This window comes from Humulus lupulus, chromosome 3, assembly GCF_963169125.1.
Source record: "Humulus lupulus chromosome 3, drHumLupu1.1, whole genome shotgun sequence".
Lineage (NCBI taxonomy): Eukaryota > Viridiplantae > Streptophyta > Magnoliopsida > Rosales > Cannabaceae > Humulus > Humulus lupulus.
This window is the reverse complement of record NC_084795.1, coordinates 202,143,845-202,158,682: the sequence shown is the minus strand read 5'-3', so window position 1 is coordinate 202,158,682 and position 14,838 is coordinate 202,143,845. Positions and strand designations below refer to the sequence as shown.

The 14,838-nt window shown below is 32.8% G+C and overlaps 2 long non-coding RNA genes across 2 annotated transcripts; both read left to right on the top strand.

Annotated features, from left to right (window-relative positions):
- The first annotated feature begins 258 nt into the window (after nt 1-258).
- Nucleotides 259-682, top strand: LOC133821498 (uncharacterized). The gene is made up of 3 exons (XR_009887626.1): nt 259-301; nt 516-551; nt 628-682. It is a non-coding gene; the product is annotated as an uncharacterized LOC133821498 (long non-coding RNA).
- A 4,578-nt stretch (nt 683-5,260) lies between these two features.
- On the top strand, nt 5,261-7,303 carry LOC133821497 (uncharacterized). The gene is made up of 3 exons (XR_009887625.1): nt 5,261-5,346; nt 6,599-6,677; nt 7,050-7,303. It is a non-coding gene; the product is annotated as an uncharacterized LOC133821497 (long non-coding RNA).
- The last annotated feature ends 7,535 nt before the right edge of the window (nt 7,304-14,838 follow it).

The window sequence follows — 14,838 nt, the reverse complement described above, 5'->3', positions numbered from 1 at the left end:
TTGACGAAATGCCTAGCACAAATAGCTCTGTGCTTCTTTCAATTCTTAAGTTGATTGACAAATATGATCTATATGGTCAAGTTGCATATCCTAAACGTCATAAGCAATCTGATGTCCCTGAAATCTATTGTCTAGCAGCAAAAACAAAGCTACATATCATATGTGTGCGTGTGTCCCCGAAATCTATCACTTCTTTTATCTAGGAGGTATGTTTTTCAACCTGATTTGAGTATCTCTGCTTTGGTAGGGTCTTTTCATAAATCCAGCCTTCATTGAGCCATTTGGACTTACTTTAATTGAGGTGATTATTTTTAACTTTGGTTTCAGATATTGATTAATGTGAAGTCCAACATGATCTCTTTTATTTATTCTACAAAAGGGAAATAAATTACTAATACAGAAATAAAAAAGTTAAATAATGCAATTTGGTGGTGCTACAATTTTGTGTTCTCATTAACAGTTGCAAAACATTTTTTTTATTAATCCAGACTTATTTTTTTTTGTCTCTGTTACAGGTTATTACTCTTGAGGATGTAATAAAGGGAATTAAGGTATAAAATTGCTTGAACTCTTATTTATTATGGCAACTTTCCTTAACCAAATTTCTATGGTCTATTATTGTTACAGATCATGAGGGAGACTTTGATATATTTGTCACATCTTGATCACGAGGACACGGAAAAACTGGCATGGGTTTATGGAAAATAAAGTAGTAAATGTATTGAAATATTTTTCATGTTTTCTATTTGTACCAAAGTTAGTACAAGCTTGTGTTAGCTATAGTTTTTATTTATATTTATATCTAATAATATTTCTGTTATGATGTGACCTATTTTGAGTGGAAATTTCTTTTTAGTCATGTGGCTGCAGTTTGGGGGCTGCTGATAGTGAATAGCTTGAGGAAAAATATGAGTGGGGAATTTCTTTTATTGGCCATTCAATTGAAATTATTTTCTGCATGTATAATTATAATGGAACACCTTGTTTCTATATTGTCAGACACTTGCAGAGAAAATGCGTCATTTGATTGTGTTATATATTATTTTCATTATAATTTCTATCTTATGCTGTCTATTCTTCTTGTATGATGCAGATGCTAAAGAAGCTAAGCAAACAATTAAGTGGCGAGGATTGGAATTGGAACAACTTAAACACATTATGTTGGGCAATAGGGTCTATATCTGGTTCGATGATGGAAGAACAGGTACATTTTTAACTTACCTTATAAATGTTATTTCTACTCATTTTCTATTTGTGGTCACTGCTTATACTTTCTGATTCAACTATAAACTCATTATTTACTTCTCGATATATTGTCTACGTCCCACCTCCCTAGTTGTGATAATAGTTTACTTGGCATTTCTGTTTTGACTACAAAAAAATGTTTATTCTGATCAAAGATAGTCACATGTGTAAATTTGAGAACTATGAGAAACTTGGTTGGAGGTATACAACCAATACTTTTTTGAAATCTTGTACATAATCCTCCTCTCTTTCTGCAGGTATGTTGTTGGACAGTACCCGAGGTTTCTAAGAGCTCACTGGAAGTTCCTAAAAACTGTTGTGAACAAATTGTTTGAGTTCATGCATGAGACACATCCTGGTGTTCAGGTTTTTGTTCAGTTGTTGTTTTCTTGTCTCATTAACAGTTGTGAAACATTTGCTTGAACTCTTATTTATTATAGTGTCACTAAGTGTTTTTATTTGTTATAGCTAGCTTATTAAGTATATTATAATTAAGGAATCCTAAATGGTGTCTCACATTCTTTGTAGCAGCACTAAAGGCCTCTCTGTGGCTGATATCTAGCTTTAAAGTTGGCTTTAAAGTTGGGGTTAGAACAAGGGCTATAGACACCAACAGGTAACTAGTACAAGATGAAGAAACTAAGGCATATTTATAATAGTGAGTAATACCATGTACAGCAATTAATAAAAACACATTCACTAATATTATTAGTGAATCTTTCTTTTTCAATACTACATATATATGGATCTGGCACAATGCTTCCTGTACTTCTAGTGGACTTTTGACCTTGTTTGGTTGTAGGCATGTGTTAATTTCATTAACATGTGTGTATAGATTCTTGTACTTTTTATTTATAACTTTGGCCACTATATTATAACTTAGAAACACTTAGTCTGGATCAAATTCAAGGTGTTGAGCTTTTTTATTTCACCTTCATTCAATTAAGAAATTGAGTTACTTCATATTATTTTCATTCGTTGCCTACATATATTTAAATTTGTCCAGCCACTGCTTAACTGGCCTTTTCTTTTTATTTGCTCATAAGCAGTTGCTTCAACTAAATTGGGGAAGATATTGAACTCCTATGCCATTTTAACTTGTCCTTTCACTGTGAATCTCTCCTATGCATTCCTATTAAATCTAACTTGTCCGATGCAATTGTTTAAATTCTGCAGCCAGACTTGAATGTGAGGGTAAAGATACTAATCCTAATTGACACATGGCAAGAAGCCTTCGGGGGACCTCAGGGGAGATATCCTCAATACTATGCAGCATATAATGAACTGAAGGTTGTTAGTTTATTAAATGTTATTTTAGCATGTTAAGCTTGATACACAATTTTCTCTTGTTAATTACTTCGTCAGCCAAGGCATTTGGGCAAAAGCTTATTTAAGTTGATTAAAGTGTAAATATCATATGATCAACCTTTTTTTTTTGCTTTCTGCTTTATGTGAGATATGCAATAGCATGGGTTGCAGATGAATGTGAATGTTAGTTATACATGGTTATACTAGCCTACAAGGTATATATATGCTGAAGTTGAATCCCTTAGTGTTGTCCTTGATGCTTAAGTTATGATGAATGTTTTGTGTCTGTGTTTGGATGGGTTGTATTAATTCTATGTGTTCCTTTTTCTATTTAGAGTTTTTATAGCTAATGTGCTACTACAGTATTTGGAAAGGAACCTATTTTGATTTCTTAACTCACTTTTATAATAAAGTATTCTAAGTAATCTATGTATAAATATATATCACAGGCTGCTGGAGTTGAATTCCCACCTCGAGAAGAGAGCAGTGTACCATTCTTTACTCCACCCCAGACCCAGCCAATAATTTCTCCTGTTACTGAATACAATGATGCTGCTATTGAGGCCTCTTTACAGTATGATGCTTCAGGCCTCAGGTACTGTCTCGATGACAACTGACTTTTGTTTGTCATAAACATTTATTCAAATTCTTGGTACTTATTAGGTTTTATTTTCTTATATTAAACACAAGATAGATGCAAAATAAAGTTATAATATATAATTGCATGGTCAGCTGATAAAGTTATAATTAGGTAATTAACTTTTTTTATGTACTCTTTTAGTTTACTATAACTTTAAGTTGAAGCATTAATTATTTAAATTTTGTTGTAGCTAAGCAAATGGACTCACAACAAAGACAAGTGCACAAAGGATGATGAATTGAAGGATGGAGCAAGTTTGGTTTACTTTTGTGTATCTTATAATGTTTCTATTTTTCATTTTTGAAGTAAAAATTGTTCAAGATTATAAAACTTTATTCTGTTATGCTTTCAAACTTAAGTTAGAACTAAGATCTCATGAAGTAGACATATTCATGGTTTGAATTAGTTATTGTTTAATGTAATACTTATGGTTTATCAATCTATTGAGAATTACATTTTATGATTAATTTTAAATTTTTTTTATCAAAATACAATAATGAAAATCTTTTAATTATAAAAAAACCATATAAGTATACTTATCAAAATAAAATTTAAAATTTTATTACTATATGTTATGATTTAAAAACATATTATAAGCGTAAAAAATCGTTCTGATTTATATAATATAACAAATTAAAAATGCTATCAAAATAATCAAATATAACAGTTGAAAAGTGTTATGAAAAAAGTATAAGATTAAACATCAAATTTATAACCAAGAACTCTATCTAAATGTTATTATTTGAATATTATAGCACCTAAAAATGTGTTATTGAATAGTTTAAGATAACACTGAACATAACATTCAAATATTGTTATAGAAATCACTGGACTTTTAATAACATGGGCTATGTTAGCATTTTCGGAAGTGTTATCAATAGTTCCGGTTAGCAGTTTTTAAGTGTTATGAATACTGTTTTTTCTTGTAGTGTCGGCGTGACTCTACGCCGAAAGTTAAAAACTGTAGGCATAGAAACCAACAGCGACAGTCAATAACTGTCACCATTGCTTTTGACTATCGCCATTGACTCCAATGTCGACAGTTAATTTGAGACCAATGACGAAATTTAAAAACTATCGCCAGTGACCCCAATGCCGACAGTTTGTTTGAGATCAATGCTGACAAATAAAAATTGTCGTCGTTGACCCCAATACCGACAATTAATTTAAGACCAATGCTGGCAGATATTCTTTTAGCTAGGATAATTGGACCAAAATTCCATTTAATTATAAGTTAAATAAAAAAATTAATTCTAATACATATTGAGATATTAAAAAAATATGTGTTTTTATCTTTTTAAAACTAAAAATAATTAACATGAAATATGTATATTATAATATTATTAGAAGCATTATCTTTTTGACAAATTATTAGAAGCATTATTGATACATACAAATAAAAAAGACACGAATTTTTTTTTTTATAAAGTGTAATACAATGAAAGGTTTAGGCGGAAAATGAAAGAAGTGGGCGGCAAATGAAATTACCAAAAAGAAAAAATACTAAAACAATTAGAAATTGAAAAGGGTTTTCTGAATCCCTAATCCCTAACCAGGCTCTTCCTTCCTCACACTACTGAACTCAAACGCCTCATCTTCGATCTGCATCCCAAACTTCCGCCACTCACTTTCCATGCCATCGTCGTTGCACGTCTCTTCCCAACAGACTTCTCACCCTTTAGCCTTTGCTCTACCACTCTCTTTTCTCCACCGTGGGGCTTAGGGGATTCATTTTTTTCTCACCCATTTCAGCTCAAAACTTTTTTTTCTTTTTTGCTGTTCTATTTTCCCCAAATGTACATCTCATCTCTTTGCCTCTTTCCCGAACGTGAAACCCTAATCTCTCAAGCCATTTTAGATACATAAATACATATTTGTGTAATTTTTAAAAAAGTTAAACTGCTTTTTTTATTTATTCTCAATCCCCTCATTTTGTCTTTCTCAGTCTGAAGTCACACCATTGCTGCCAAAAAGCACAAAGCATCCTCTGTATATGCATCTTTTTTATGGTGAAGAGCACTCTACTGAGTACATCTCTCATGAAAATTTGAACGAGGCCATTCTACTGAGCACTCTACTGAGTACATCCATCAAGGATTCAAATTTTTAACTTGCAGTCAGCGCACAAGGCCATTCAAGAAACATGAGGAAAGGTAATTAATTGTAATTGGGAAAGTTGAACCATTTTACATATATATATGTATTAGCATTGTGAAAACATACATATATCCATGGTGAATAAATTAATTTATTTTTCTATATCCTGGTGACTATGAAAATAAGGTTGAATTACAAATGATGCACTACTTTGTCATTGTAAAGATTATCTTAGTGACTTATTACTCATCTTATTTATTCTAATTTGGTTTCTTGTTTAGATTTCTGATGATGTGCATCTTGCATATCTTAGTTTCTTGTAGATTGCTGATGTGAATTGTAATTTTTCTTGAATGTAAATAAATTCATCTGTAGGATATATAAAAAGGAATAGATGGCCTATAGTACAATATTGTTTGCTTTATATTCTTTTGCTAATTTGGGCATCGCAGGTCGGGGCTAAGGCTCTCTCATGCTCTTCCTCTCTCACATATGGATCTTAATAGGAATTGCTGAAGAATGAGTTTTAGAAATTTATTTTCACTTCTTGGAAAATCTGGGTCTGAGCTGCGTTAAATGGTTTCAAGGTTCTCGCATCTTGTGGGTATGAGGTAATATATATATGTTGTTTTTTCTGGGTTTTAATTATATTGAATTGATTTGAATTTATTTTATTGGGATAAATGATAAAAATTATGTGAGATTATTAGATTTTATATATTGAGATTAAAAGTTTGGAAAATGAATTTGTGATTGGATATTTGTTTATGTTATTGGAGATTGGGTTCTTACACATTATTATGCAGATAATTATATTTTTTTTGGGTCTCATTTTACTCTAAAAAAATTATGAGTTTGTGTCAATTTTTATATATCTAGGTTTTCTATAAGTTTCTTTGTTTGAAATTTGCAGATTGGAGACCTGAAATAGATTTTTAGATTATGTTCTTCTTGGTCTTGTTGTTAGCATAGCAGAAATATTGTTGCATGTATATATTTATCTTTGCATTATATTTTGTATTGAGCATAAGTGATATCCATAAGTGATATTAAAGAGGTTCTTAATTTGATTCTTTGCATGTTATTTCTCTTTGCTTACATAATTTGTGGATCTATTATAGTTCCTAATGATGCTAGATATCAAATTCCAGCTTTGCGTTTTAATTTTTACTTGTGATCTATTTGAAAGTAGAAATTTTACTTATTAATTATGAATTATTGATAATTGTTTAATGAGCTATTGAGTTTGTCAATTTCTGCTACTGAGTTTGGATTATTGACTGAATAATCTTGAGATTTGACAATCAGTGCTTGTCTTCTTTAATCCAATCACGTTTGGAATTACATTCACTCTTGGAAATCTTCTTGCGCTTGGAAGGTGAATAAGGTTAGTCTCAATCTGAAAGTTACAAAATTGAGGCTGGAGATTCAAGTAACAAGACTGTAAGGCTTATCCCTGCCCCTGTTTTGTTATTATATATGTTTGCCTCACCAGATATTTCCTATAATCAATTGATTATAAAAGCAACACTCCTAATATACAAAAATGACATCATTTTTAACTTAGATTTTATGTCATATTTGCATGTTCAACACTTAGCAGTGGTAAGTAATATACTAATATGTGACATATCAAAATATATTTATAAGTGTTCTAGATTTCTTGCTTTTCTTGTAAAATTATTGCGACATCCAGCTGCTTTGGCTTTTGTCTATGTCGATTAGAAGTTAATATTTTTTTTTATTATTGGTTTTCCAGATAAAGGTGATATCTATTAATCAGAGGATTGTGCAATCAACAACTAAAATGGTAGCTGTAATTTTAGATATGATGACTAATTGTTGTATGTAATTGAATTTTGTTAACTCTTATTTGTATTTTTACAAGAGAGATAGATGTATTTGTATGGGAATGGATTGTTGATAAAGGCAACTATTGTTGAGAAACTCTCATATTTTTTTGCCATCTTCTTGGATTGGATAGTCATTTATACTAGTTATATATAGTTTTGATTTATTGATATTTTTTTGTTATTTTATTTTATATAAATAATTGGTATTTTTTTATTTCTAATATGATATTTAGCAACAGTTAATAACTGTCGGCATAGAAAGTAATTACGATAGTTAAAAACTATTGGCGTAGAGAGCAATTACGACAGTTAAAAACTGTTGGCATATAGATCAATTACGTCGACAGTTAATAACTGTTAGCGTAGAGAGTAATTACGACAGTTAAAAATTGTCGGTGTGCCTACCCTACATCGACATTGGCAAGTATGACAGTTAACCGAGTGTCGTCGTTGCTCAATAACGATAGTTAAAAACTGTCGGAAAAACCCAATTTTGTAGTAGTGTTTGAATGGCTAAGGGAATCTTATCTCCAAGCTAGAACCATCAAAGGTTGATTTTTGGTTGGTTTTGAGTTGTTTATGGTTATTGATGTTAGATCTAGTTGTATATGTTGTTTTGTTAGTTTTTGAATTTCATTATATGCTTGAGGGTTAGATTGGTTGATTTGTTGATTTTCATGCATGCATGTGGCTAAGGTTTTGTTAGTTGTGTTTAGATTTGCTAAAATGTGTAAAAATGCATGCTGCCAAGTTTTTGTAACCTGACTTCCAACGGGTCAGGTCGTACCCTACTACCTCTATTTGTGGAAATATTTTGTATGTTTGCATAGTTCTAGATGAGTACTTGAGTTTAGACTTTTGAAAATCGAAAAAATGTGTTTTCAAACAGAAGTTATAAACTTTTTGGCATCTTGATGCAATCTGGGAAAGGGCAACATGCAATGCCCATATTGTTTTGAATATTGAAATGTTAGTTTAAATATGTATAAGGATAATAGAAAACTTTTAGAGGAAAACAAAAAATGGTTAAAGTGTAATGGCTTTTCAAAAAATTTCCTAATAATCTGAATATGAAATTTCTAGATAGCAAGCACTGCTCAGATTGTCTTACATTTTTTAATTTGTTCCCCTGTCCTAAAAATTATGATATTTTGAGAGAAACTAAATTTGATATGATTAAAGATCTTGGTAATATTTTAGAAAAAATTGGGCTACGATGTAAGAGAAATAAATTTTTTAAGAACCCTAAAAATCTGAGAAAAACTCACGGGCAGCAGGCACTACCCAGATTTCATTCAACAGTTTAATGGGTTTTGCCTTCCAAAAAAATTTGAAACTTGGTGAGAAATTTTTTAAGATAGGTATTAAGGTCCTGGTAAAATTTTAGATTAAAATATATCACGGTTTAAGAACAGTAAATTTTCTAAATTACCATAAAACAGGGAAAAATAGTAATTTCAAACCTTAACAAAAAACTAGTTTTTCGAGGTTAGTTCTCCTAACCTAAATTGAATTTTTTACGTGAGATTTCGCTTAGTTCCCTTCATTAGGATGCATAATACGTGAATAAGATTTTTAAAGGATAGTTGTTAGAGAACCTAACATTGAATATGAGCCTAAAAGCGAGATTTTTATCACGTCAAAATGAATAGTTAAAAAGTTTTGTTCAGAATTGGAAATGAAGTTGTTTTTAAAAATAGCTAAAGTTTTGGATACCTAATGAATTCCAAATTAGTTTAAGTTTATTGAGAATTCATTTTTACCATTTTCGAAACTCGGGGTCCAATGGCCCTTTCTTTTCGAAAATGATGTAATGGAGAACCTAGATTATGGATTTAAAGATTGTAAAAATGGGAGTTAGGTTTTATAAAATCGTAAATCGAAAAGTATTATCATTAACAGATAATATGTTGCAAAAGGTTGAAACACACTATTTTTGGGTAAAGAATGGAAAACGTAAACTCCATACTTGAGTAGACAGTTGGTGGTTTTCTAAGATTAAGAGTCGTTAAAAACTTCTTTTATAAAAGTACACGTAATACAATTGAGAGAGTCTTCTAGAGATAGAATATTAAAATGCATAGCATGGAGAGCATGTTGCGTTAAGGTTGATTTTTCTTAGGAAACCGTAAATTGATTTAAAAGTAGAATATGGCCTTATACACTGTAAAGTGTATAAGAGAAATGCCTGTATAGAGTCCCTAAGAGAACTTTATTGAATGTAGCAATCATGGAATTGTAACTATAAGAATATGCCATAGTTTAATCCGAGTCACTTTGTGGTTTCACTACAGTGTTATCTATGCGTGAAGGCTCGCTTCTAGATAGAAGGTTTCCACACGCAAGCGCTAATGAATCCGGGTAAGGCAACTTATGATATGTTTGGCTACAACACATTAATGACTAGTTTAGATAACTAAGTAATAAGTGAATAATTTGAACTAGTCTTGGAAGGTTTACTCAAGACCGTGGTCCTAGAGGATTCGCATACTCATGACTAAGGTAAGTTGTCCGGCTAGCTACCGCGACGACTATGAACTCAGGCTAACCACCGGGTTACTAAGTGAGAAACTGGTTTGCCACCCATGACTATGTGACTAAGGTCAGTTGGCCACCGCAATATTTTAGAAGTTTGGCTTAATACCCGTGACATAAGTGTCCGGTTAAACTCCGGGACACATAAGTGAGTTGATTCCGAGTCTGGCTAGCTACCATGACAACTATGAACTCCAGCAAGCCACCGGGGAACTAAGTGAGAAACCAGTCACCACCAATGACTATGTTACTAAGGTTGGTTGGCCACCGCAATATGTAAGAAGTTCGGCTTAACATTCGTGACATAAGAGTCCGGTTAATGAATAGTTAAAAAGTTTTGTTCAGAATTGGAAATGAAGTTGTTTATTAAAAATAGCTAAATTTTTGGATACCTAAAAAATTCCAAATTAGTTTAAGTTTATTGAGAATTCATTTTTACCATTTTATAAACTCGAGGGACCAATGGCCCTTTCTTTTCGAAAATGACGTAATAGAGATCCTAGGTTATGGATTTAAAGATGGTAAAAATGGGAGTTAGGTTTTATAAAACCATAAATCGAAAAGTATTATCATTAACGGATAATATGTTGTAAAAGGTTGAAACACAGTATTTTTGGGTAAAGAATGGAAAACGTAAACTCCATACTTGAGTAGAAAGTTGGTGGTTTTCTAAGATTAAGAGTCGTTAAAAACTTCTTTTTATAAAAGTATGCGTAATACAATTGAGAGAGTCTTCTAGAGATAGAATATTAAAGTGCATAGCATGGAGAGCATGTTGCGTTAAGGTTGATTTTTCTCAGGAAACCGTAAATTGATTTAAAAGCAGAATATGGCCTTATACACTGTAAGGTGTATAAGAGAAATGTCTGTATAGAGTCCATAAGAGAACTTTATTGAATTTAGCAATCATGGAATATTAACTATAAGAATATGCCATAGTTTAATCCGAGTCACTTTGTGGCTTCATTACAGTGTTATCTATGCGTGAAGGCTCGCTTCTGGATAGAAGGTTTCCACAGGCAAGCGCTAAGGAATCCGGGTAAGGCAACTTATGGTATGTTTGGCTACAACATGTTAATGACTAGTTTAGATAACTAAGTAATGAGCGGATAATTTGAACTAGTCTTGGAAGGTTTACTCAAGACCGTGGTCCTAGAGGATTCGCATACTCATGACTAAGGTAAGCAGTCCGGCTAGCTACCGCGACGACTATGAACTCAGGCTAACCACCGGGTTACTAAGTGAGAAACTGGTTTGCCACCGATGACTATGTGACTAAGGTCAGTTGGCCACCGCAATATTTCAGAAGTTTGGCTGAATACCCATGACATAAGAGTCCGGTTAAACTCCGGAACACATAAGTGAGTTGATTCCGAGTCTGACTAGCTACCATGATAACTATGAACTCCAGCAAGCCACCGGGGAACTAAGTGAGAAACCGGTCATCACCAATGACTTAATAAGGTCGATTGGCCACTGCAATATGTAAGAAGTCCGGCTTAACATCCGTGACATAAGAGTCCAGTTAAACTCTGTGACACGTAAGTAAGTTAATTCTAAAATCAAATCTCTATGACTAAGAAAGTATGTCGAATCCTTCTAGGAGTCTAGCAAACTGGTGTATCTAGTTTACACCTGTCGACGCTATGGTATGATATGATAAAATATGTTAAGTTATGTTTGAAGGTTCCTCCAAAACCCTAAGTAAGTATGTATGTTAAGATATGAATGACTAAGTAATTATGTATGCTATGATGCAAATGACTAAGTAAGTATGTATGTATGCTCTGGGATTTTCTACGTGCAGGTGTACTTTAAAGATACAAATTTTGGTTATAAGGCATGACGATAAGTTTGCCAGGACGTTCGCACGTTCTTAAATTGTATGTTAGGGTTCGGTTTCATCACAATCTTATTCTTGGTTGATTATCTGCCTAGTTATAGTTAGTTAAGTTCTTGCTCTGTTTTTGTGGTTATGTTTGTTAAGCTGTTCTTACTCATCGTTTCGCTTACATAGTTGTTTCGTATTATAGGTAAGATCAAAGGCAAAGTGGATCAGTGAGCGCTGGAGTTTATCTGCGAGGATGTACATGTGGACCGACCTTTTGGGAATTTATGTTTTGGGGACTAGAACCCATATGATAACAAAGAAATTACTTTGGGTGTGTTGAATGTTTTAAAATTATGACATTGTAATTTTATTTTAAGTATGCACATACTTCCAAACTCTAGCATGTTTTGAAAAGTTTTTTTTATTTGGATTTTTGGTTACCTTATTTTTTAAAATGGTTATGTTTTTCCGCAAATTATGTTAAAATATTTTACGGGACGTCAACAAGAATCTTGACAATTTCTCATATCCAATTTTCTCCAAATATGGCCTAATACGCTTATCCAAGAGGTCAAGCTCCTTCATATGATATTCAAACTTATTTTCTGTGTATGTTGTTGTTGCGCCAAAGAAGAGTATGTTGTATTCCTTTGCTTGTTTCTTTTAGGATGTTTTCATGTTGCTTAACAGGTGGAACATGCAGTAGCCATGTGTTAAATCTGGGCATACTTTTTTTGTTGCTTTGATGATGCTTTCATGTCGATATGATATTATTCACTAGTCTTCTATAACTCCATAGGCTTCTCTTAATTTTGTGAAAAATCACTCCCATGACTTATCATTCTAAGAATCTTCTATACAAAATGCAAGTGAGAAGATTTTACCTCCTGCATCCTATGCACTAGCAGAGAGCAACGTTCCTCCATATGCAACCTTCAAGAAAGTGACATCAACAACTATTATAGGTTTACATTTTTCCCAACCTCTCAAAGAATACAAACAACAAACTATCATCTTCTCCTTTTTCGATCAACTATTGATCCAAAGTTTTTTTGTAGCGTGTACAAGTAACATGGTATGAGGCTGTAAGATTGTTTTGCCTTTCCTTGTAATTCATTCCGTGCGTGCTCTTTACTTCTCAATGCTTTCATATAATTCATTTTTATATCATTTCTATCATTCAAGTCACCTCTTATGTCTAGTGGAGTGCATGTTGATTTTAGGTTGAGGAACTTTTGCTGGATGTAGTTTCTTATAAATTTTGATGTTGTTTGTCGTTAATCTCTGAATCTAATTTCCAAAGAGCATGCATGTATTTTGTAATATTTTCTGATGATGAATGCTTATGATGTTCCATTCCTTGATGTTCTTATGGACCACTTGCAGTTTTTCTCCAAAAACATGATGATGTATTCTCTAGAGCATGATTTAAACACCTTGTGTTAGAAGTGATTTGTTATTGCGAAGTAGTTGAGAACGCTTTTTATTATTGCTTTGTCTTTGTAGATCTGGCCAATTTTAATTTAAGGATGGCTGGGGCTTGTGAAGACGAGTGAATCTATAGTGTCAAGTGGGCGGTCCTTATTCTGGTCTTTCTATAGTTTCTCTACCATTTTTGCAGTGACTAACTTTGCATAGTCAATGAAGTCAAATGTTTCATTGTCTTCTTTTGTGATTTTACATTCTTGTTGCTCTATGGTTGATTCTGCTGTTTGTGGACCATTCACAAACACGGTCACTTCTTTTGTTATTGTTGGCTCTCTATATGCGTAGAATGAAATTGAATTTGATGTTGTTGCCATGTTAATGATTATGTTTACACATAATGGATTTCTTACGAAGTCCGTCTCCTTCATTTTCGGCTGCATGTAGAAAAGGAGACTTGCATCATCCACTATATTTAGGGGTTGGTAGCCTTCCTTCACTTGATAATGTAGTTATATGTGTGTTGTTTTAGGGTTGCAATTTAATTGCAGCAACAATGTATGCACAATTTCTTCATATTTGCAATCTCTTGGTATCGATCCCCTCTAGGTTCAAAATCAACGCAATTCTTGTTGTCATCCTATTTTTCGTTACCCCGAAATGTAACTAAACAGAATTATTCTTTGCAACAACTAACAAACAACTTCACAACAACGCGAGAGCAACGAGTAATAAATAAAAACTATATTCCTCAGTCACTGAGTAAGTAATAATATCCAATATTTTTATTTGAACATAATTTGATGAATGATGTAGAGAATGTATACAAAAAAAACATACCCGATTGTAATATTTATTGGGATTAACTCTTAGGGCAACTCTTTTCCAACACTTTCTTCCTTGATCTTGAATTTTCTACAAAATTTAAGCATAGACTATAAGTTTATTCTTACTGTTTTCATAATTTAATTTTTGCCAAATTGTAATTTGGTTTTTCAGTTGCTTACCTATATTTCTCTTGATTTTCTTGGAAATTGAATGTTGTCTTTCCATTTTCAAGGGAGTTTTATTGTCTTTGATTATGTTCATTGCTACTCAATCAGATCACCATTGTTGTTATTGCTTTCAGATCAAGATGGTTGTAGTTGTGTTGTAGCTTTTAGATCGAAATGGCTATAGTTGTTGTGTTGCTTTCAGATCGAGATCGGCTATAGAAGTTGTGGTATTTCAAATCGAGATCTGTAGTAGTTATGGTGTTGTTTCAAGTCGAGATTGGTTGTAATCAGCGCCATGGGTCGTGTTTTCTGTGAGAACTCATCAACGACATTAGGTCAGAAAACTCAAAGCATAGTATGAAAAAACTTAGAAAGAACTTGAAGAAGAAAAGTGCAGAACAACAATGGAGCAAAAATTTGTATATTGCTTAGTAACCTGAGTATACCATGAATTTTCCAACCCCTTTGCCGGAGGGGTAAAGATTTATTTATAGTGGAGCTCTACTAGTTCCTAATACATTGTTGTCCTAGGGAGATTTATTTATAGTGGAGCTCTACTGGCTCCTGATACATTGTTGTCCTAGGGAACAAGATTGTACATAGGTACATTTTCAGAGTAGTGGCACAGGATGTAGTGTTGAAGAAGGTTGTGGTGTCGGACCTAAATTGTACCACCACTACATATGTAATACGGATTTCAGAGTCATGCCTCTGTCCTCCATATGGTCGTACATCCCGTACCCATACACGTACCTTGTACTTGATAAATGTTCTCACATGTCCAAGATATACCTTTGCTCCAAGTTTTTTTATATTTGGGTAAGTGTTGAGGAACTTATGGATTCTTCAATGGGGTAGCACAGGTCTCCTTAACATAGCCCTTGTATTCCCTGTATTGAGGCATTTGTT